Raw genomic sequence first — 24141 nt, forward strand, 5'->3', positions numbered from 1 at the left:
ATCTCCAAAATATTGCAGGAAAAGTAGGATTAACAATTTCATTTGAAAAAACAAAAATAATGGCAACAGTCCCCCTTGTAATAAATAGTGTACAGATGTGTGGGACTGATATAGAAATTGTAAAACAATTTAAGTACCTTGGAGAAAATATAACCTATAACTTAAATGAAAAAAATGTCCTGGACAGAGAGCACTAATAAATTATCAAGAGCCCAAAAAAGTATGCAGTAGTATATCAGGAGATAGAACCAGTAACGGATACCATGGGAAAGAAGAGAATATAATTTTTTGGCCATCTATTGAGACCACCTGAAGACAGATTAATACGCAAAATTTTGGAGAAACTCTGGAAACAAGAACAACAATCTGCCTGGATAAAGGAAATAAAAGAAGACATGAAAGAACTAGACATAACGCTGGAGGACTTGAAAACCAATCAAAACAAATAAATAAATTAAAAAATAGAAATATTAGATTCTTGCCAAAAATTGATAAAAGAGAAACAACTAAAAGGGTATTTTCAGAAGCGGAACGAAAACAAAGATCGGATAGAATGAAGAAATACTGGAAAGCCAAGAAGGAAAAAACAATGAGAAATCTTAGGAAGACTGGAAAGAAATTGACTGAAGTGGTCCAATGAGGCCGTAAAAGCACAATAATAATAATAATAATAATAAATGACAAGTAAACGACCAAACGGAAAAACATTTCTGAAAATGCATGCCCCTCGTGATTTTCGAAAAGCCTTATACCTGTAATATGGTAAGGTACCGAGAGCTGCTTTGCAGCTGCACCCTTCGATGTGGAAGACAGGGTTTCAAGGACGAGGGAGAGGCTTGGAAAACCCAAGTCTAACATCGATGAATGAAGTTGCAAATAGATTTGGTTCAAATGGCTCTGAGCACTATGGGACTTAACATCTACGGTCATCAGTCCCCTAGAACTTAGAACTACTTAAACCTAAGGACATCACACAACACCTAGTCATCACGAGGCAGAGAAAATCCCTGACCCCGCCGGGAATCGAACCCGGGAACCCGGGCGCGGGAAGCGAGAACGCTACCGCACGACCACGAGCTGCGGACAGCAAATAGATTTACTCAGTAATAAAATGAGTTACAACATGCCAGGATGTACATTAATCGTATGATGTGATTTCGATATTATTTTTCATACAGACGCGGAGAACATAAATTAAAACGGCATACACTACATCGAATGAATGTGGTTTCGCACCATGCACACGGAATCTTTAGAGTATCTAAACAAAAGAAATGCTCGTTGACAATTTCTTCCGACAGTTTTGATGCAAACCATGCACAACGCAACATTTCTGCAAATATCTTACCGGAAAATTAGTGATATACAATTAAATGTATTTTAATTGCATCTGCAAGAGAAGAAATTTCTCGTTCGTTGTCTATCAAATATCAACCAGTCTATAGGCCCCTGAAAAAGAATTCAACTTGCACATAAAAGTTAAACAATATTTGTTTGTTGGTAGTAAAAATTAGGAAAGACCCAAATAACATTGGAAATTCAATAAAACTTTATGCAAATACACGTGCCTGTTCATTACATTATTTTTGAACCGTAATATGTTCGAAATAATAAAGTACAGAAAAAATATAAACTAAAAAAAAGAGTGAGAGACGATCCACCGATTACGGAGCTCAAACGTTAACCACCTTATCGCCACCAGCTTCCGCTCTGCAGAGAAACGCACCAGTACATCATTGGCGCGTAAAAGTTCTCTTGCGATTTTCTCGAAATCTCCTAAGTAGTATGCCTTACTACTTGCACATTATCTTGTCCTAATGGACTATTAAAAGTGTACAAGGTTTGAAGTAAATCCGTGATCCGAACGTCGTGGTCTACCCTCGTAAGTATTCCACGGTAGTCTAACCGTCAGGCGCCAGCATGGGCAGAGCGTGGAACTGAGGGGTTACGTAGCAAACTACTCTTAGGCTGTATTCTTCAACGCATTCGCCTTGAACTTTATTTGCGCAGGGCATAACGAATGTGAATTTACTGATAAACACGAATAGCGGTAACAGCCGTCTTGATTCTTGTGTAGTTCTGTACCGGTACTAGAGGCCGACTGAGCCATTTGAACACACCTGCTCTCGAGTTCTTCTAGACGCAAGACTTGAATGGCAATGTAACCAAATATCCGAAGGTCAGAACCACCACATTTTCGTGATTGTCACACTGCGTGGCTATATTCAGGAGCAGGTGTTAAGAAGCCAGTCTAAATTTTGAATAACCAATCAAACCGGCCAAGAGGGAGTTTTTATTTCTGGTTTAGTGGCAGACGACTGGTTCTGAATGTCTGACACACAACAAATGGCGTTAGGTGAAAATTAATTTTTCGGACGTGACTTCTCATACATGTGAATGCTACTTTCAGCACAAAGTAGTCTTTTGAAGAGCAGCACTCTCCTTAATCAGGGTGCATAACGAGTATAATGCTCCTAAATGAACCAGCGCCCCGGCGAATTTCACACAGGACATTTGCGCTTTTCGTTTCCTTTTGTGAAGAGGGCTCAGGGAACAAAAAAAAAAAAAGAGAGAATGTGAAGTGGGGATGAGTCCGTTGCGTTATCAGGACGTCTACCCCTCAGCCAAAAACTCGGCAGCAGAGCTCGAGCGGCGTTCACCGGAACCTGCAGTCGCAATCCGAGCGCCAAGGTAATTATGAAGTAATGCGGGCGACGCCGCTAACAATGGCAGCGCAATCTGTCGGCGGGGCGGCGAAACAAAAGGGTGCGCGCGCATCTCGTTGCCGGGAAACGCTAATCAAAAGCCGCGGAGCCCGCGCCGAGTCGAGGCTGGCTCGCGGGCTTGCCACAGCGCCACCAGTCTTCAGAAGAGAACGCGCTCTCCCCCCCGCCTTGGCGGCCAAATCCCTGCTCCCCACTGCTTAACGCTCCAGCACGTCTGTGCGCGCGGAGGGGGTTGCTGCTCCGTGCATTCCACATGTCCCCGCCTTTCAGTAGAATTGGCCTCGGATGCCTTCTGACACTCCACTCGTACAGTAGATAGTAAACTGCGCTGCCCTGTTACAGTACTAAAGTTTTTGTGCAAATACACAACTGGCCATTAAAATTGCTACACCAAGAAGAAATGCAGATGATAAACGGGTATTCATTGGACAAATATATTATAGTCGAACTGACATGTGATTACATTTTCAGATAATTTTCCTGCATAGATCCTGAGAAATCAGTACCCAGAATAACCACCTTTGGCTGTAATAATGGCCTTGATACGCCTGGGCATTGAGTCAAACAGAGCTTCAACGGCGTGTACAGGTACAGCTGCCCAAGCAGCTTCGATACGATACCTCAGTACATCAAGAATAGTGACTGGCGTATTGTGTCGAGCCAGTTGCTCGGCCACCATTGACCAGACGTTTTCAATTCGTGAGAGATTTGGAGAATGTGCTGGCCAGGGCAGCAGTCGAAAATTTTCTGTATCAAGAAAGGCACGTTCAGGACCTGCAACATGCGGTCGTGCATTATCCTGCTGAAATGGGGGTTTTCCAGGGTTCGAATGAAGGGTAGAGCCTTGGGTCTTAACACATGTGAAATGTAACGTCCACTGTTCAAAGTGTCGTCAATGTGAACAAGAGGTGACCGAGACGTGTAACCAATGGCACCCCATACCATCACGCCGGGTGATACGCCAGTATGGCGATGAGGAATCCACGATTCCAATATGCGTTCACCGCGATGTCGCCAAACACGGATGCGAAAATCATGATGCTGTAAACATAACCTGGATTCATCCGAAAAAATGACGTTTTGCCATTCGTGCACCCACGTTCGTCGAGTACACCATCACAGACGCTCCTGTCTGTGACGCAGCGTCAAGGGTAACCGCAGCCATGGTCTCCGAGCTGGTAGTCCATGCTACTTCAAACGTCGTCGAACTGTTCGTGCAGATGGTTTTCGTCTTGCAAACGTCGCCATCTGTTGACTCAGGGATCGAGAAGTGGTTGCACGATCCGTTAGAGCCATGCGGATGTGTGTCATCTCGACTGGTAGTGATACGAGGCCGTTGGGATCCAGCATGGCGTTCCGTATTGTCCTCCTGAACCCACTGATTCCATGTTCTTCTAACAGTCATTGGATCTCGACGAACGCGAGTAGAAATGTCGCGATACGATAATCCACAATCGCGATAGGCTACGATCCGAACTTTATCAAGGTCGGAAACGTGATGGTACGCATTTCTCCTCCTTACACGAGGCATCACAACAACGTTTCACCAGGCGACGGCGGTCAACTGCTGTTTGTGTATGAGAAATCTGTTGGAAAGTTTCCTCATTTCAGCACGTTGTAGGTGTCGCCACCGGCGCCAACGTTGTGTGAATGCTCTGAAAAGGTAATCATTTGCATATGGCAACATCTTCTTCTTGTCGGTTAAATTTCGCGTCTGTAGCATGTCATCGTCGTGGTGTAGCAATTTGAATGGCTAGTAGTGTATATAATTACGGCGTTGATGGCCAGTCTTCCCTTCAGTGCAGATGCGTACCAAGAGCGAACTTACACGGGAACAGCCGAAATGCGGCAGTAGATACAAAAAAGTAGAGAATGATATGAGAATTTAGGACTTAAGGGAGGCGTGTTTGGGTAGCCTGTGTGGATGTCCAGATGGAGCAGTGGACACGCAATGGTCAGCACATCTGCCTAGTAAGCAGGATAACAAGGCTCGATTCACGGTCTGGTGTAGGTTTTCAACTAGCCCCCTTGCTATAAACCAATGATCACTGTCAGCTAATGTCCGTAATTCAAAAATGGCTCTGAGCACTATGTGACTTAACTTCTGAGGTCATCAGTCCCCTAGAACTTAGAACTACTTAAACCTAAGTAACCTAAGGACATCACACACATCCATGCCTAAGACACGATTCGAACCTGCTACCGTAGCGGTCTCACGGTTCCAGACTGTTGCGCCTAGTACCCCTCGACCACTTCATCCAGAAATGTCCTTAATTCCTTTGTGTCTTAACTCCATCACTGTAGATGGCATTACTCCTAACTACACGGTGCGGCTGAGATGAAATCATGTGCATAAACAAGCATGTAGTGCTCCACATAACAAACTGACGTTCGTTGAATGCGTCTTCACGGTGTTGCAATTTCAGGGGTCAACAGTCAACAGCGTGTATTCCATATGAAATAACGGCTGCAAAACCAGCTGCAGCACTGGAAGCGTGTCATCGCAGGCAGAGCGCGCGTTAAGGTCATGACAGGTGTGTACACTTGTGGAAAAATCTGCAGGTGGAGGTGGTGGTGATGTGGGGTGGCAGGTATGCGGCGGCGCTGGCCAGTACATTGGCCGCCGTGCCGCGCATTCTGCGCCGCCCCCTGCGGCAGTGACGTCTCCATTCCGCGACGGCCCATTGGCTGGCCCGCTGGCCTTATTGCATTCCTGCGCGCCGCCTGCGCCGCCAGCTAATCTGCCGCTGCCGCTGCCGCTCGCGCATGGACAAAGCCCGTGTCCGACGTCACACGCACTCTCCCCCTGACAAGTGCCCAGACTGCGGCTATATTGCAGCGGCCACGCTCGCCCCGCGCTCTACATCTCGTCCGTTACCCCAATGGATTCGTTTCGACAAGGGCCGAGGCAGTGCACTAGAGATAGCGCTCACTTGATCCCTAGAGTCAGTCCACCACACTCGTGTGGCATAGTGAGAAGCGCGAACGAGTGTTTCGAAGCACAACTGTCTCATTCACAACTGTCTCGAACCGTGTTTCTACTGAAATTCTTTGTAATATTTCGAACTTCGATAGATCAAACACATCGATTAATTTGTTCTCAAGTTCGTGAAGAATAACTAGACAGACGAAATGTAATACACTACTGACCATTAAAATTGCTACACCACGAAGATGACGTGCTACAGACGAGAAATTTAACCGACAGGAAGAACATGCTGTAATATGAAAAAAAATTAGGTTTTCAGAGCATTCACGCACGGTTCGCGCCGGTGGCGACTGACGACCTCAGATGTAAAGTGCTCAGAACCATTTGAACGGATCAATGTGACATTCGTGTTTTTCCGACGTGCATGTGGTAAATGCGGAAACGTGAAGTACCTGTATGTCGATGTTATTACCAAATGCGTCCCAACAAGATCAGCGTGCTGTTGTTCTTTTCTTGGCTGTCGCAGGGCACAAGACAGACAGACATCCATCACAGGACGGAGAACATGTACGGGGCAGACTGTCTCTCGAGAACCAACTGTGACAAGGGGTGTTGCTGATAGATGATAACGCACGACCCCATATCGCAAATGCCGTAACGCGGAAGTTGGGCCAACACAAGTGGGAGGTACCCGAGCATCGGCCCTACAGTCCTGATCTGTACCCAGACACCAGTCACTTCTTCTGCCCATTAAAAATGGCCTTGAAGGGTCGGCAATTTCTGTCAGACGCGGATGTACAGCAGGACAATGTATTTTACCAGACGGGTATCTTCAGAATGGTGCGTCGGTGGGGTAATTACCTCAGCGTTTACGGATGATTTGCCCGATTGGCATTCTCATTCTTGGAACGAAAACTTATCACCCCTAATAATTACAGCCGAAAGCGGAAAACGCTGTAATTTTGTAAGTTTTTCATGGCTGTGGAGGTATGTGGCTTTTTACTCCGGAAGCCTCTGCACGGCTCCTCGTCGCGAAACTGCCTTGAACCAACTGAATGTTTCTTTTCCGCCCTACTGACTCTCAGTTCTCTCTGGTCTTGTAACAGCTACAGTAAATCAATATAGGCCAGCAGAGCATATCCTGCCTTGCTGGTAAGTGACTCTTCTGCTCTTCTTAGACTTCTATGTCATAATAATTATCGAGCCTTCACTAAGTTTCAAAAGTGTAAGGAATATTCAACGGTCAATTACGTTAAAACGAACACAGAACTTACATACTGAATGCGTCATTAATCTGCACACGAGCGTGTAATAGACGCTCCTGCTCGCAGCATCAGAAGACATTTCAGTACACACAAGGCGATATCGCAACGATAATCGGAAAGCACTAGATGGTGAAGTATTGTAACGATTTACTGCACACTGCGCTCGCGGAACGCCAAGAACGAAGGAATTTTTAGTAATACGATTTATTGCTTGTGGTCGGTCCTCCTAAAAGCGAGTGGGAAACAAGGAGTAACCCCATCTCGAAGACTGTCTAATGGCGAAACTCGACTCCCAAGTCACTGCTTTGGATTCTGGACTAATTTATTTGTCTAGTTTGCGTGGCGACAACCAATTTCTGGCGGCGGCCGCGGGAGGGCTCCCAGGGGCTTCTCTGGACTGCTGACGTCACCGTGTTCGTGGAGTCGATTATCCCGCAATAGCCGCTGGCTCAGCCAAACGCCGGGTAGCCAGCGAGCCGCTCCGCCCTAGTTCCGTGATGAGGCAAACGGGGTAGCTCTAAGCTCTGCTATAGACTGACATCACTTCGAAGCAACCTCACTGCAATATATTTATGGATGTACTGGGCGCCGGTAGGTAACAAGATTGATGTAATACTTCAATATTGTTCCCGTTTATTTTTATTGTACCTCCATTCTATAAGTTATGTCTTACAGTTAAAAAAAAAAGAAGACTGGTGATAAATGGGTAGATCACGTAACTAATTTTGAGGAGCTGAACATAACCGTAGAGAAAAGAAATTTGTGGGACAGCATGAGCAGAAAAAGGGGTCGTTTGATAAGAGACATTCTGCGACATCATGGGATCACCAATTTCGTGCTGGAGATAATTGTGTGTCTGTGTGTGTGCCGGGGAGGGGGGGGGGGGAGGCGGAGGGGGGAATCGTAGAGGCAGATCAAGAGGAGAGTACCGCAAGCAAATTCAGAAGGATACGGGTTACAGTTGTTATACGGAGATGAAGTGGTTCGCACAGGATACAGTAACATGTGAGCTGCATCAAACCAGTCTTCGGACTGAAGACCACAGTAACAACAACAAATTACAGTCTTCACTGCAGTAAAACACTTTTAGTAACTCATAGAGCAACTGCTGTTCGTGGATCCACGATATCTTCTCCGTTCACGCCACCATCTACCATTACGGTATTTATGAGCTCAAGGTGATCTAATTTTGACCAAAAACTGGTTACCGTCCCTAATAAAACTTTATTTCGTCAAGAAATTGCGTGCTTATGGAATATCGTCTCAGTTATGTGGTGTTTTCATGTCAGAAGTTACAGTTTGTACTCGTAGTAAGTCATATACAGGGTGTTTCAAAAATGATCGGTATATTTGAAACGGCAATATAAACTAAACGAGCAGCGATAGAAATACACCGTTTGTTGCAATATGCTTGGGACAACAGTACATTTTCAGGCAGACAAACTTTCGAAATTACAGTAGTTACAACTGTCAACAACAGATGGCGCTGCGGTCTGGGAAACTCTATAGTACGATATTTTCCACATATCCACCATGCGTAGCAATAATATGGCGTAGTCCTTAAATGAAATTATCCGAAATCTTTGACAACGTGTCTGGCGGAATGGCTTCACATGCAGATGAGATGTACTGCTTCAGCTGTTCAATTGTTTCTGGATTCTGGCGGTACACCTGGTCTTTCAAGTGTCCCCACAGAAAGAAGTCACAGGGGTTCATGTCTGGCGAATAGGGAGGCCAATCCACGCCGCCTCCTGTATGTATCGGATAGCCCAAAGCAATCACACGATCATCGAAATATTCATTCAGGAAATTGATGACGTCGGCCGTGCGATGTGGCCGGACACCATCTTGCATAAACCACGAGGTGTTCGCAGTGTCGTCTAAGGCAGTTTGTACCGCCACAAATTCACGAAGAATGTCCAGATAGCGTGATGCCGTAATCGTTTCGGATCTGAAAAATGGGGCAATGATTCCTTTGGAAGAAATGGCGGCCCAGACCAGTACTTTTTGAGGATGCAGGGACGATGGGACAGCAACATGGGGCTTTTCGGTTCCCCATATGCGCCAGTTCTGTTTATTGACGAAGCCGTCCAGGTAAAAATAAGCTTCGTCAGTAAATCAAATGCTGCCCACATGCATATCGCCGTCATCAATCCTGTGCACTATATCGTTAGCGGATGTCTCACGTGCAGCAATGGTAGCGGCGCTGAGGGGTTGCCGCGTTTGAATTTTGTGTGGATAGAGGTGTAAACTCTGGCGCATGAGGCGATACGTGGACGTTGGCGTCATTTGGACCGCAGCTGCAACACGGCGAACGGAAACCCGAGGCCGCTGTTGGATCACCTGCTGCACTAGCTGCGCGTTGCCCTCTGTGCTTGCCATACGCGGTCGCCCTACCTTTCCAGCACGTTCATCCGTCACGTTCCCAGTCCGTTGAAAATTTTCAAATCATTTATTTTATCGCTTTTCGGTCCTTTGGTTACATTAAACCTCCGTTGAAAACTTCGTCTTGTTGCAACAACACTGTGTTCTAGGCGGTGGAATTCCAACACCAGAAAAATCCTCTGTTCTAAGGAATAAACCATGTTGTCCACAGCACACTTGCACGTTGTGAACAGCACACGCTTACAGCAGAAAGACGACGTACAGAATGGCGCACTCACAGACTGCGTTGTCTTCTATATCTTTCACATCACTTGCAACGCCATCTGTTGTTGAAAATTGTAACTACTGTAATTTCGAAAGTTTGTCCGCCTGAAAATGTACTGTTGTCCCAAGCGTATTGCAACAAATGGTGTATTTCTATCGCTGCTCGTTTAGTTTTTATTGCCGTTTCAAATATACCGGTCATTTTTGAAACACCCTGTATATATGCATCCAAATGAAAGTGGGCTTCGTCGCTAAACCAAGCCACGCATGCGCATATTAATTCCAAAGATACCGCGCGCCAGCCGTGCAGTTTGAACGTCCTAACGCAACCCGGTCAGTTATTTCATACAGTTCAAAAATAGGCACCCTGTATGCAAATGTAGATGTAGATGTAGATGAATGGCGCATCAAATAGAACCATTGATGCGATTTGTCTCTTTCTTTTCTTTACTCACTCTACTAATTTAAATTAAATCCATTGGAACACTTTAGTTGTGCAATGACAGGTAGCCATGTAAACGATCACTATCTCTTTTGTATTGTGTCGAGTTACACATGACCTGTGGGCGTAACAATATTGAAATTGGGTTAAATGTGAAAAACAAAAACTGTGCAGACCATATATTCTACGTGAGTGCAGCTGCTGGGGTTAAACTAGTCTTTAAATAACTGGCGAAAATGTGATTTCATTCCTCACGTCATTCAGAACTTACAGAAATGTCAGACGGAACTAGACCACACTCAGAGTATTACGGCATGTTGTATGTGACGTTAACTGACTGGTGTGGCCTTATCTACGTTCCTCGCTCCTGGGGGAAACTGCCACTCCCTGCGCTACTGATAGCGAAAGTAAGTGCGAGAACTTGGGCTCTGCCACCTCCGTCGCCGCAGAGACACGACGCTGCTGCGGCCACAGCCCAGAGGCGTCCGGGCAACCGAGTCATTTGTTGGTGGTCCACGCGACGGCGCGGCCGCTAATGATGATGGATGTCCCGGAGCCCGTACAAACAACACCCGACGACGGCGTGGTTTCTCAAAGGCGAGAGCCGGGCCGTGCCCGCAACCCGGCAACCTCTGTTTACTGCAGTAAAGGGCCGTAGCCTCGTGCCGGTGTTGGACGAAATATTGCGGCCGCATTGGTACAAACACCTGTTACTGTAACGCACCTCCTGGCGTATCATCAGTGTAGGCCTTTTTACGTAGCAGATAATGGTAGGTTGAACATACACGGAAAATGAGTAAGTTTTTGGCTATGAACCTTGGTAGGCTACCATGGATCGCAGTGGCGATTTAAAACTATCACCGTCACAGGAGTGGTGTTGATATTCCTAAACGCTAATAAGGCGACTGGAACAGATCATACATTTTTGAAGAACGGCGTGATGAAGCCACCGAAGGCTTTTGTAATGTGGCAAGGTACCTAACTAGTATTTTGCCCGTAATGTTATAACTGTGTATGAGATGTTGGCCCCAGGTAATGCACCTTACACGACATCACTCACATTAACTGAATCTCCTTTTGGCTTCTGTTTTACACAATGGTTCGACACTAAGATAAACAACAAAACTGAGCATATTACCGTAAGGTTAATACTGTAGGGCTGCTAATCCTACCAGTCAACCTGAACGAGGTTGGCACTGAAGCTATAATTAAAAATCAAATGCGTGCTTGTAACGGGTAGTTTATTGCTCCGACCCAAGTGGTTGACTAGTACGGCACTTAAAATGTTGTCACAATTAGATAAATGATCTTTTATCTACGGTTATAAGGAAAAATCACAGCATTAAATAAGTGTATGATTAAGATGGTCAATAGTTAACACAACTTCACTGAACTACTAATCAGCAGACATGTACGTTATTCATGTGCATTAATTGAAGCACGAGGGGGAGAAGGAACAGGGATTATTGATGTTAGCGCCTTATGGACAGTGTGGGGAATCATCGGCGACGAGTGGAAATGTGTGCAAGGCCGGGATTCGAACCCGGGATATCCAGTTTACTAGGTAGTTGCGTTAACCACTGTGTCATCTGGGACAATGAAGTTGAATCCATTGACCATGTAGGCGAATCATTGGTGTACATTCCTTCGTACGTGTCTAAAAGGACAGAGGGGCAACGAATCCACCTTCTTTAGTGCTGATGCACAAATACGTCCGACCTCCTGTGGGAAACTCAGAGGAGCGACCATGGAGGACATGGACATCGACTGCAAATAGGTGGTGCTAGGTAGGAGCGTGAGTCGGCTGTGAGCGTGCCGAGATAGTCCTTGCAGTTGCGATAGAGTTCCGGGTGGTGCAGTGATTTATGTAACTAACTGTCTATTCAGAAAAAAATCCTGGGTTCGAATCCCTGTACGCCGCACATCTTCACTCATCGCCGCTAATTCCGTGTAATGTACCGTGGCACCTTACATCAATACTCCCCCTCCTCCTTCAATTAAATCAAACGTTTCACAGCTGTGGATTTCGCATGGCATCTGCCCTTTCTGCCGTTCTGAAAGAATTCTCTGGATCTCAACACATACTATTCCTTTTTGTGGGCTATATTAAAGACAATGTGTACAGCAATAACTCCAAAACCATTGCTGAGCTGGAAACAGCCATTCAGGAGGTCATCGACAGCACCGATGTTCCGTCAGTCCAGTAGGTCATGCAGAATTTAGCTACTCGTCTGCGCCACAAATGGTTCAAATGGCTCTAAGCATTATGGGACTTTACATCTGAGGTCATCAGTCCCCTAGACTTAGAAATACTTAAACCTAACGAACCTAAGGACATCACACACATCAATGCCCGAGGCAGGATTCGAACCTGCGAACATAGCAGCAGGGCGGTTCCGGACTGAAGGCCTAGAACCGCTCAGCCATAACGGCCGTCGCCACATCATCGCCAGTGATGGCAGGCATATCGAACATCTCAAAACCTAAACCCGAATATCTGTGATGACGTTTGTATGTTGAACAAAGTGTGGCACACCGTAGTTTGTATCTAATTTTCGTTTCTTTCATATAATTCAATAATTCTTATTCTGCAGATACTCCGTAAGCAACCGTATGGTGCTTGGTGGATGGTGCCCTGTACCGCTACTAGTCATTTCTTTCCGAATCCATTCACAAATAGAGTAAGGAAAAGTGACCCGTAATTTCTCGTATCTTACCTTCGCCGTCCTTAGGCGCAATGTATGTTCACGGCAGTCAGGTTGAAATGCCGATTCTATACATTTTCTCAATGATGCTCATTGAAAAGAACGTCGTCTTACATTTTTCGATATGGAGAGCTGGCTGTCGTTCGTCACACCGACTGGAAATTTTGTCTAAATTGCTTTGTGTCTTCGTATAGCCACTCACCTTCAATACCTTAGCGTACAACATAGTATCATCAGCTAAAAACCACAGGCTGCTGCCCAACCTGTTCGCCAAATCATTTGTGTGTGTAGAGTTCAACAACGGTCCTATCTCCCATTCCTAGTGCACTCCATAAGATACCCTTTTCTTCGATGGACACACCGTCGAGGAAAACCTACTGGGTTCTATTACTTACGATGTCTTCGAGCCATTCACTTACGATTGAACTTGTACTGTATATTTGTACATTCGTTAACAGCCTGCAATGGCGCACCGTACCAAACTCTTTCCGGAAATCGAGTAATATCTGCCTGTTGCCCTTCATCCATTGGTCGCAGTATATCATGTGAGAAAAGAGCTAGCTGAGTTTCGCACGAGCGATGCTTTTAAAACCATGCTTATACGTGGTTCAAAAATGGCTCTGAGCACTATGGGACTTAACATCTATGGGCATAAGTCGCCTAGAACTTAGAACTACTTAAACCTAACAAACCTAAGGACAGTACACAGCACCCAGTCATCACGAGGCAGAGAAAATCCCTGACCCCGCCGGGAATCGAACCCGGGAACCCGGGCGTGGGAAGCGAGAACGCTACCGCACGACCGCCAGCTGAGGACGCTTATACGTGGACTTACGCTTCGTCGCCATTGCTGACGACTTCTTTTTAAGTTTTAGGCTGTCCGTTTTCAGGTACTAGGATACGAAATCTACACGTTCACGGCAGACAGTTGACACAACGTATATTTCCTTGTAGAATAAAAGCAGTAGTAATAATTTTTGCTCTCAAAGGGATTTACGCAGTGAGAGGAAGAAATGGTCTTGGATACTTACATTTTCCTGACCTAATTCTTGTAGGCAAGAAGCCCAGTCACCCGTCTCTACTGATTATGAAACACCTTATGTATTAATATACTGTTTATGTTTGACTTTTGACGCTCTCTCGCTTGCTCGACTTCGTTTCCATAGCAACGGTAATATGGAAATTTGATAAACGACGGTAGCTGTGGCACAATAGTACCAAATTACGCTGGAAACGAGGTTGTTTGTGGAGGGTCAGATGCTTTCCGAAATGCAACTTCCTCTATTACTTGCTCTAATCAATGTATCACTACAACGAGCACTTAAAACACCGATCCTTTGAAGTCGGCACTGTAATCTGTAATAATTGAACACTTCCATTAATAAGCAGGGAGAGTGGGACTGTCCGATTCGGCACCGTTTGATTGGGAGATAACTATCAGCAATCAGCATAAATATTTCGAGCAAGCACGCTGCCCGCGGGTACAATAACGGTCCGCTATTGACTGGGGAGCGGGGACAGCGCGTATTGTCGTTACCGTCTGGCACAATGGCTGCGCCACAACGCGCCATCCGTCAGTAACCAGACTGTACGATGGAATCAGGGCAATGAATGACGGCGTTGTATCTGTCATCGATCGCATTCACACTAATTTTAGTCTCTCTCGCGTGACACATACTTAGCTACCGTTTCAGATTAGTTTCAATTACCTCCAAGTAACCTCTCAAAGTAAACAGTATCGATACTCCATTTGATTAGATACGCACATTCCCAGAGAAGAATAATCTCCCAACAAAAAGCTGCAGCTGGCATGAAGCCTGTCTTCTGCACTTATGTAGCTGCTGTAACGTCACTTTTGGTCAATGACATAAGAAACTTCCTAAGCGAAAAGAATATAGTTCAGGCTCTGGGAGGCATAATATACCATCTGAAGCTTCATTTTATAGATAAGAAGAAAGTACTATTTCTAATGTATGACGTAAGAAGTGGCGTTATTTGCAGACGACGGATTATACGACGGGTGCCAGCCGCGGTGGTCTAGCGGTTCTAGGCGCGCAGTCCGGAACCGCGCGACTGCTACGGTCGCAGGTTCGAATCCTGCCTCGGGCATGGATGTGTGCGATGTCCTTAGGTTAGTTAGGTTTAAGTAGTTCTAAGTTCTATGGGACTGATGACCACAGTAGTTAAGTCCCATAGTGCTCAGAGCCATTTGAACCATACGACGCCAAGTTTGTAGTCATACACTGAAAAGCCAACGTAACTGCTACAGCTGCAACTATAAAATTGCGTGTGCTGTTAGTCGAAGAATAGAAGAAATGCCTCTTAATGCTCGGTAATACATTCCTTTGTACAAGTTAGATAAAAACTGTATAAAATTAAGGATATTTTTCTGAAAACTGAACAAACAATTACGACAGATGAGACAACTTCCTGTGCCAATTTAATGTAATTCTCCTTCGAGATGAATAAACTGTGGGTCGAGCCATTGTGTTCTACACCACAGCGCCCCCGCGAGCACGAAGAAGTGCCACAACACGACGAGGCAAGGACTCGACTAACGTCTGAAGTAATGCTAGAGTGAATTGACAACATGGACCTTAGAGGCTGTCCATAAATCCGTAAGAGTACGAGGGGTGGAGATTTCTTCTGAATAGTACATTGCAAGGCATCCCAGATACGTTCAATAATGTTCATGTCTTAGGAGTTTGGTGGCCAGCGGAAGTGTTTAAACTTAGAAGAGTGTTCCTGGAGCAATACTGGACGTGTGAGGTATCACATTGTCCTGCTGCAATTGCCCAAGTACATCCGAGTGTATAATGGACATGAATGGATGCAAGGGGAACAGACAGGATGCTTACGTGTGTGTCACCTGTCAGTATGGCCTCTAGAAGTACCAGGGGTCCCATGTCACTCCAACTGCACACGCCCTACATGCTTACATAGCCTCCACCAGCTTCTACAGTCCTCTGCTGACATACAGGGTCAATAGATTCATGTTGTCTCCACACCTATACACGTCCATACACTCGATACAATTTGAAACTAGACTCGTCCGACCAGGCAACATACTTCGAGTCATCAGCAGTCTGATGTCGGTGTTGACGGTTCCAGGCGGGGCGTAAAGCTTTGTGTCGTACAGTCATCAAGGGTACACGATTAGGCCTTCAGCTCCGGAAGTCTATATCGATAATGTTTCTTTGAACAGTTCGCACGCAGCCCAGCATTGAAATGTGCAGCAACATGCGGTAGAGTTACACTTCTGTCACGCTGAACGATTCTCTTCGGCCGTCATTGATCCCGTTCTTGCAGGATCTTTTCTCCGGTCGCAGCGGTGTCGGAGATTTGATACTTTACCGGGTTTCTGATATTCACGGTACACTCGTGAAATGGTCGTACGGGAAAATCCCTACTTCATAGCTACCTCGGAGATGCTGTGTCCCGTCGCTCGTGCGCCGACTGCAACACAACGTTCAAACCCACTTAAATCTTGGTAAACCGCAATTGTAGCGGCAGTAACCAACCTAACAACTATGCCAGACACTTGTCTTGTACAGGCGTTGCGACTACAGCGCCGTATTCTGCCTATTTACATATCTCTGTATTTGAATATGCAGGTCTGTACTAATTTCTTTGATTCTTGAGTGTGTAATCTGATTGTCAACCATAACAGGAGATTTCACAGTCATCAAATACTGTCAAATGTTTTTCTTTATTCCAGTCTTTGATCACCATATTAATTCTTTTGACGATGCCCGTTTCAGTCAGTAAAGACCATCCTCAGATCTTTTCTACACCATGTTCTAAAGTGATGTGGACGTAATGGCTTCGACGAAACTTAGAACAGCATGGTCACATAGATCTAAAATAAGGTGTAGAACAGGCCATTTCGTCCAACCACCCAGTCATTTTTGCAACTCGAGTTGCGAAAATGACTGGATTGACGATGTCGCGTTTCTGACATGACATCTTTCAACTGCGATTCCCGAACGACTGTAGGCGAAAACAATAGTCGTCTGTAGAGCTATGAAGCGGCGTTGCCATAGAGACGTTTACAAAATCGCTTGGTAGACCAGAGGAGCAGCTGCTCTTAGCTTACAGTAACACTATGTTTCTTCATTTGGATACTGTACTTTGACGTTTGTATATTATGTTTGCATAATATACAAACTTTATATGTTTATCTGTAGACTCTTTCAGAATTTGAAGGTGTTTCGATGAATACATGGCAACGACTTTTTTTCGCTATTACACCACAAACAAGAAAACTGGCAAAATGAATACCCGCGCAAGGCCAGATTTGTCAGCTAGTATTTTTTAAAGTGTAGTTCAGATCTGATTGACAGATAAAGTTTTATTGGCGTTAAAGCACTTTTCCCGTTACTTCTTCGATAGTTCCATATTTAACGGTGAAAAGCAAGATAATAGAAGATTGTTCCGCGAATATTTTCAATGTGGTTGCGTTGCCTAGCATTTAAATTAGAGTATCGTATTGTTTATTATGTAATTTGCTTGATTTCACCCTGAAATATGAAATTGTTCGACCAAGAAACGATTCAAGAGGGAATTCGTACAAACACCGAATACTTACCTGCCTTATACAGCAAAATATTATTCAACAGACAACGTGTTGCTGCTTCACATGTTATTTGTAGCACTGGTACCCTACTTGCTGTTCACATTCTGAACAGAAGAGTACAAAAAGTCGACTAAACGGGGATTCGCTAACGACCTGTTTGCTACTAGTCGCGAATGCGTTATGAGCCACTACACTATGTAATATTGTTCTAAGTAGCTGAGATGCATTTGAAATGCAAACTTTTCGTCTTCATCACTTGCAAGAAGTGTGTGTAGAACAGAAGGTCATGTCCAGCAAGTAGCTGCTCTCAGTTCATTAATCTCAAAGGGAAATAACATTAAATTCGCACAGCACGTTGTCACAACTCTGGTAGTTATCTGTTCAGTTTTCAAATAAGTATCCATTATTTTATTTGTTTTTATCCAACTTACCACAAAGCAATGTACTGCTGAGCAGTAAAATTCATTTATTCAAGTAACAGCACACGGAATTTTATAGTGTCTGGGGGTGATCAAAGCAACGGCCACGAATATACACTTCAATTGCGTGAACATATGTTTCTTAGGTGGCAACAGATCATAAATGGACTAGTACGTGAATAAGTCTCAGAAATCAACTTCTTAATTTTTGGCCAAAGAAAATCTCTGTAGGTTTCTGAACAAGAAAAGGTTTGGTTCGAAGTCACTGTACGGAAGAAAGCCTCAAAATTAGAGGAACAGACACCTCTGTTGAAATAATAATTGTGTCCTCACGTGGTTGTTATTTGATGTTTTAGTATCTAATGTCTTAGTGACACAAGATAATTTGAAAAAAAAAAAATACATGGTAGGTCTTGAAACCAAAATGAGAGGTTTGACAACGGTATATGGGAACAGGTACCAAAAACTGTTCTAGTGTGACTAAATTCTTTCAAAATAAGTGTGCTGGATGCTTTATTTCAATTGGTGGTGCAGTTTGAAGATTTAAGGTTGTGAAACTGATGGGAGTTCCTGATGGATTGAATATGCAAAGAATGTTAATTGCCACTGACCGAAGGAGACTCTTTGAAGCAGAGAAATCACTGTTGGAAGTCAGCAAAGAAGCAAGAAAAAAAGAAGAAGGCTGGAAAAGAAAAAAGGAAGAACAACAAGAGAGACAATATGAATTTGGTCCTGGGATGCACGGTAGGTAGAGAAAGATGTTTTAACTTTAACTTGAATTCCTAGGAGTTCACGTTTTTGACGTTCTGGTACACATCGGTTAAAAATTATAGCAGAGGAATGAAATTATGAATACTCTCTCACAACATAATTAACTAGCTGATAAACTTCTCTCTGACTTAAATTTATAAACTAAAGAGTTTTTTAGAGAAAAACTATGAGTTAATTACTGAAATTATTGATTACCATTACTATAAATTTCTGGACTATAATTCATAACAGCAATACCTTTTTAGAAGGCTATTTTAAACGTAAAGTCTACAGAGCTGCCATAAAAAATGAAACTTCTACTGCGTTTTTATTTCGAGCTATGTTTAGTGTGCGCACATAAATAATTAACATGCTGTATTTCACTTGCAAACATAAAATATAATTAAGAGAAAACGTGTGAGACCAAAAGCTGTCCCATACATCAAATTATTCCCATATCTGTTAAAAGATGGCAAGTATTAGGTGGGCCTATAACACTTATAGTTTGAGCCACAGATTTAGAGAAGGGACAGGTTTTTCAAACTGTTCCTTTGCGTCCACAAACCAGTGCCCTTGAATGTCACTTGTGATCAGTATTCGTAAAATGGATGCAATTGGAAATATATCCTTCTGTGTGTGGAATGCCATTCCATTGTTTGTGATTCCTGTTCGAAGAAAAAAGCTTACGTCTCCTAATACACACAGCAACGAGTGTAGGTACTTTCAGTACATTAGATTATCAGAAGTGGCGATAGCACTGCTTTCGGCGACGGAAAGCTGCTGAAACAAATTTGTCAACACTTTTGTGGCCTACAGCAATGCTGCAGTCGACGTGTTTGATGTTTCTAACACTTGATACAGTGGCAGAATTGTTACTGCAGAAAGGGTACTTGGTCCTTGGGCAGACAACGAAGCTTGCCCAGCAGATTCTACGGGAGGACTAATCCAGTGTTTTAACTACGATGATATTCACTGTATCTTGTCTAAAAGCATTCTTCCAAGAAGGCGAATCGTTTTCCCTTATACTTCCAGATATCCTGTCGCAATGGATTGTCTAATACGTAAACCAATAGAGGCCATTGTCTCTAACACTAAAATTCTGTGCTCTTTTTATGGAACGCGATGATTTTTGAAAACTATTTCGAAAGAGGACTGAAAAATGGACGTGTGAAATGCGTAATAATGCTGTAAAATTTGAAGAATGACGCTTTGTTTCGCAAATGAGAAAATGGGGATGGAAATCATATCTTAATGGTCCTTCAGTGTTATGATTATTCCTGGCGAGGCATTACCTTGCTTACGCGAATGGCGTACAAGATATACTTGGTCTCTCTCATGAAGTCATTCCACCATACTCCGAAACTGATGCAGACTAAATACGGAAAGTTTGATGGCCGATCTCCCTCCTCACAAGCAAGAGGAATTTTAACCTCACGACCACATTTTTTGCTTGCTTACTGTTATCTTCTACATCAGCATACACTGTCACTTGATAACGAGACCGATGTTAAAAATTCACCGTATAAAGCTGACAATGTGAGATTTAAATACCATTCTAGAATAGTCCTGCAATGTGAACAGGTAAAAAACTTGAGATGAAATAACACTGCGTCCTACTTAGTTACCTACATGGTGATAAAAAATTAAGTGTGCATGTTACAATCGATGTGCGGTAAAGATCGTTCGGCTTGTTTATATAATGGACCACAGGTCTGCAATTTTCCCTATTTAATATTGCGCTCAGGGGCGGTAAAGGCTTACGACATTTCTCCACATTATGAACTCTTCTAAAAAGAACCTAGATTTTCAGTATAATTTCTTGCTGCTAGCAGCAATTTAACAATGTTGAGATTTAGCTGCAATTGTGATTAAGGGTAGGTGACTGTACTTTACCTGGTTCTAATAAAAACCTCTGCAATGATTAAAATAAAGTGGCAAAAAGAACTGTCTATGTGAAATTGTGTATTTTCTAATCCCTTGAGTATTAAATGCATTGCGTCAAGCCTCATTTGAATACCGGTATGAAGAACCTGCTAACTTCGGCGTTAGGAACATCCTTTGGAAGGATTGAAAAAAGTGGGAGTTACTTTAGATCGTGTATGTGAAATTGTGCATTTGTTATTGCCTTGAGTATTATGCATATTGCCAAATCTTAGTTTAATACCAGTTTGAGGAACCTTCTAATTTACCTTTGCATAGTCCAAGCCTGGGTTTAATCTAACTTAAGCATGATGACCATCCAAACTTAGATCCTTAGCAATGTCTGAAAAAAGTGGGAATTATTTTAGAATTGTGCCTTTGCTACTACGTTGAGTATTAGCCATAGTGCCGAGCCTCTAACTTACCTATGAGTACCAGCGTGAAGAACGTTTTAGCTTACGATCTTTATGTAACTACCAAAAGGCGATTTTCAATAAATATCATGGTTGTAGCAACTGTGAGATTTTTATGTTTCCATTAAATAACCATACAATGAACTGACCGTACTTGCTCCTGTGTATATTTTCTTCATTTTTGCCTTTATTGGCTTGATTGCGATAAAGATAATCTAGTAATGTCATGTATCTTCTATTTTCGTTAGTAAAATATAAGAATGTCACGTGCTAATTTTCTTTGCTGTAAGCCGTAGACAGCAACGTCATATCCACCCTGCAGTTATACATGCTACCTTTCCCGTGGTAGTTAGAAGCCGCAGAAGAACTGTGACTACCTTTCATTCAATTTTCTTCGAATGTTATTTTCATTCTGTTATTTATTAAATATCAGAATAAAGCGAAAGGCTGAATCTTCACATCTATATTAGCAGATAGTCACAGAGTCTGTTTTTAACATTGCTTTAATGTAGTTCTTTAGATGTTCCCAGAATCATATTCGCAGAAACTATGTAGTGGAACGTGACAATAGGTACACAAATAACTTATTTCATTCTGTGGAAACTCTTCAACATTTCTGCGATTTACATATTTACATAAATGAGTTTTTTGTTTCAATCTGAATCTATGATAAAACTGTTACTTGTAACCTAACTCCATATTCTGACAGTCCAAAAAGGTAGAAGGAGTTGTCAAATGAAAATGGTTTGAGTCTGAGAAGGACCTCCGCAGGCGACGCTACTGTATGGGAAACTGATAACGTAAAGGACTCAATTTCACAATTCTCTACCGATTTCGGATGATATTGTATATGTCTTCCTATTATTTAATGCACTGCTTTCTAGTTGTGTCCTCTTGGGGTTTTCACTGAAGACGACACCGATGGTTATAGTTACTTAACTGTATCTTAAATGTCTTGAGAGAATCCATTTTTTGTGAGCGTGGCTGTTTTATATTTGGAATTAACATTTCCTTTCATTTTATTCGCGTTTACCGTCGCGGGATCGAGACCAAGGGGGGTAAATAGGTAATCACAAATAAAAAGTAACCAGTTTTTGTTACAAACAGAAAATAGCCTCAAACAGGAAAGAAATTTATGGCAGTTGTAAATCCATCAGTGAGAGAAAAGCTATAGATATTTTAAACACATTCGATTATAATGTTTTGCTCCGAGCTCTGAAACGGTCACATATGTGGGGGACCTACAGCTTACCATGGAAACCTAACAATAATGTAAGGAAATATTTTTGTGATACTGTCATGAAGAAATTGCGTCAAATTCAAGGAAAAAAACTAGTAGGTCCGGTTTCATGAATATGTGGTCCGACACCTACAAAATTACGAGTAATACAAAGGGCGTTCAAAAAATTTGCACAATAGTTTCCAATTTTTTTAATTTTTTTGCGGGAGGAGAATGAAACCCTTGTGAATATACTTGGAACATTTAGCTGTTAGCTGGTATAAAAGTATTTTCCTTTATTTACAGGTGAGCCATAATGGACCGTGAAGTACATGTCAGGTTGCGACAATGATCGGTGATGGAGTTCCTCTTCAAGAACGGCGATGACTCTTCCACATCGATTCACAGGAAGCTGCTCCGTGTTTATGGCGAGGACACAATGGATCGCAGCAGCATCCAGCGGTGGGTGCAGGAGTTTAAAGAAGGTGATTTCTCTCTACTGGACAATTCATGATGCGGTAGACTATCGATGGCAGTGAATGATTTGAATAAAGAGACCATTCATCAAGTCATCCAAAATGGCAGATGTGTGACGACACGACAGCTTCCTGAAATGACTCGTTTGTCATTGGGTAGACTGGTATCACTGATACAGTCACTAGGGTACAGAAACATCTGTGCACGTTGGGTGCCTAGATTATTGACGAGAGACATGAAAACGATGAGGAAGAATGTGTGCGAGGGTCTCATGCAGACCTTTACTGAAGACTGGAAACAGTGTTTTGACGGCGGCATTACGTAGGATGAAACATCGTTATTTTTGTCCGAACCTGAGAGCAAAACCCATTTCAGGGAGTGGCGCCATCCGAGTTCTACTCGGAAGAAAGACTTTCACGAACAACATGTGATGGCCTCCTTCTTCTAGGATCAGTGTGGTGTCATTTTTATTGACTTTTTGGAACATGGCTCCACAGTTAACCGGGACCGTTACTGTTTTCCACTGGAGAAGCTGCGACGTGCCATCAATACCCACAGACCACAGCTTCAAGGTCAGCTCATCAGACTACACCACGGCAATTCCAAACCCCATACAGCCCTTAGGAGAAAATCAGGAAAATGGGCTGGAAACTTGTTCCTCATCCCCCTACAGTCCGAACTTGGATTTTTACCTCTTTGGTCGTCTGAAGGCCCACCTGTGCGGTTTGATAGTGAGAAAGACCTTATTTCCTGTGTCAAGTGATGGTGTAAGAGTCAATCCCCAGAATTTTACCAAACTTCATTTACGTCATGGACAGGAAGTTGGGGCAGATGCGCACAGCTGATGGAGGGGCTACATTGAGTAGGCTCATTGCATAGCTAAACGTTCTAAGTATGTTCGCAAAAAATTTCGTTCTTCTTCATCAAAAATAATAAAAAAATAAAAAAATAAAAAATAAAAATAAAATAAAATAGAGACGACTATGCAAAACTTTTTGAACGCCGTTTGTAATTGGGTAAAAGTATCGCATTGATAAAACTGGCCAGGTTATGTAGACGTTGCCATTTGCAATATACATAGCATGAGATCATCAAACAGAAACACTGCTACAGAAAAGATAGGGAGACATGCGGTCGACCTTTGTAGCCATTAACGGAATAATCAAATAAAGGTCCCTACCCCGGAGTCACCCGGGGAGCAAATTTAGTCGTAATTGTAGCCTGCGGACAGCAAAACGGATTAGTTTTCAGTTTGAGAGCAAGGGAGTGGAAACTATACGGCTGTTAACAGAGTAACGTCAACAGTGTGGGGTGTTGGCAGAGTGAACAATGCGGCGGGCCGTGCCTGGTACATCCAGAGTCTGGTCTATTCCTGTGGTTGAAAATCTTCCGTCCGCCGGCTAGATCGCCCAATCAACCGATCGATGAAAGCGTCGTACCGCTCCCGAGCCGGGCATCCGCTGTAGTCGGTAATTGCATGGAGAAACCAGAAGGCGCTAAGAGCCGGAGAGAAGAAAGGGTAAAGGAGGAGTGAGCTGAAGGAAGTGGGATAACGAGGAGATAGGCGAAGGAAGAGAGGAAAAGGGTGAAGGACGAGCCGAAATTACCGATTATTGGCGAGTACGGACGAGGCGTTGGCTAAACGGCCGCT

Source organism: Schistocerca gregaria, chromosome 2, assembly GCF_023897955.1.
Source record: "Schistocerca gregaria isolate iqSchGreg1 chromosome 2, iqSchGreg1.2, whole genome shotgun sequence".
NCBI lineage: Eukaryota > Metazoa > Arthropoda > Insecta > Orthoptera > Acrididae > Schistocerca > Schistocerca gregaria.